Source organism: Triticum dicoccoides, chromosome 1B (assembly GCF_002162155.2).
Source record: "Triticum dicoccoides isolate Atlit2015 ecotype Zavitan chromosome 1B, WEW_v2.0, whole genome shotgun sequence".
Lineage (NCBI taxonomy): Eukaryota > Viridiplantae > Streptophyta > Magnoliopsida > Poales > Poaceae > Triticum > Triticum dicoccoides.
The window spans coordinates 617491740-617493830 of NC_041381.1; positions in this window are offsets into that span (position 1 = coordinate 617491740).

Sequence of the window (2091 nt, forward strand, 5' to 3'; positions counted from 1 at the left end):
AGACGAACCAAGCATAGACGAACGAATCCTCACGATCGCAACGAAACTGGAACTATCGAGAAGAAGCACACAACATGGTAAACACACCACACATGAACAAGGCATGATGCACAACCAAGCATGGTGCATGACAAAGCTACATGAAGCTACTCATGGCAAGAGATGATGCAAACAAGAGCAACACATCAAGGCAAGTTTAAATGAGGCCGGGAACAACATATAACAAGTCCGGTAAGTCCTCATATGCATATTTCGAAGTTGGTCCAGATCTGAATAAACCTTATGTCCAAGTTGTTAAACAGCAAGTTAATATGCAACAAGATGATCTACATGAGATTCTAGTCAAGTTACATATAAAGTTCATTTAGTTCGGAGCTACGGCCTAGAAGATATGAGCAAAACAAGATAAACATGGCATTGATGCAAAATGCACCCAAACATCAAGCAAACACCTCAAACACGGATGCAACATGATAATATGAAACTACATGCAAAAACAAGCAATTTTCATATAGAGCACACTCAAAACGGAGCAACGGTTCAACACACACACATGAAACAAGTTTAAAGGACAAGCTGTCGAAAACAGCAACTAGGCATATTGCAAGCATCAAAACAACATGCTACAGCACCCCAACATGAGAATAAAAGGCATGGACATGATGTACAGGTAAAGCATAACAAAACATGAACACTAAGCTATCTCCAGAAATCACTAGAACATCCTCAAACACACATGGCAAGATTGCAAATAATAACAATTCAGACTTTGCAGAAAATAACATCAGGTTGCAATGTTTAGAGCTATCAAACAACATGTTACAGGAACTCATAATGGCAAACAAAGGCATGGCATGAATCTACTAGTTGCATAGATCAAAAGTCCCTTACTGACCATAAGCCAAAAAGGATCAGAAAATATGATGGCACCCATGTTAACATAGCAAGTTATATTACAGATTCAAAACATGACAGAAACATAATTATGAAGGCATATAGATGAGCTTGTGCAACTCACTACAGAGCAATACATGGCATGGAAAGGCAACCAACAGTAAGAAGGCATGTTTGTGAAGCTAAGCATGACAATAGCAAGGTCATAGGGTACATGGAACACTAGGAAAACACATGGCAACAACTGAACTTAATGTTAACAGGCTGACAGCAACATTATATAACAACTTTGGAGCAAGATTACAACAAGCTACAACAAGCTATAAATGTAACCAGGGGCATGGATGGTTAGAGGATGACATGTAGAACAAAACATGTTTAATGATCATCTCCAGATTATGCATAGAATGACTAGTAGAAGCAGGTTTACATAGCACCGCGAAATAATAGATTCAGCCTAGCAAAACAGCAACATCAAGTGCACTACTTAACAAGCTCGATTCACTCACCACAAGTCATTGCATGACAATATAAGCATAGAATCATCAAGAAGACATGTTTATGTAACAAACCAAGGCAAGAACAAGTTCATAGCATGCAAGGATCAACTATAGCAACCTTGGCAAAATTGAATAACATGTAAACAATCTGCCAGGAAACATTTTGAAGCAAAAGTAGAGCACAAAAATGACATGCTAGACTACTCCATAAATGCAAACAGGGGAATTAATGGATAGACAATAACCATATGTTCAAAACACCCTTACTGAAGTATCTCAAAATATGCATGGATCTCTTTGTAGCATCAAGTTTACATGGCATCAAAATAACAGCAGAACAGGGACTAAAATCAGCAACATCACGATGCCTAGTTTGCATGCTTGTGCTAGTCACCACATTGATCACAAAAATACATGATAAGAACCTCTGTAAAGAAGACACAGCGAGGGACGGTGGGGCGGCAATGACCGGCGAGGAAGGGCGGCGGGGCCGGCGATCTGGGGCTCCGGTGAGCCTCCGGTCGCCGGTGACGGGTCGGGCGCACGACAGCAGAGGCGCCGGTGGCAGAGAAGACGGACAGCACGGCGGCTCTGGCGAGCTTGAAGCGGGGCGGAATAGGGCGGTGGCGCGGCCCTCCGGTGGCCGGCGACGAGGTTACCGGAGGGGCGCGGGCGGCGCGGAGGCGCGAGGCGGCGA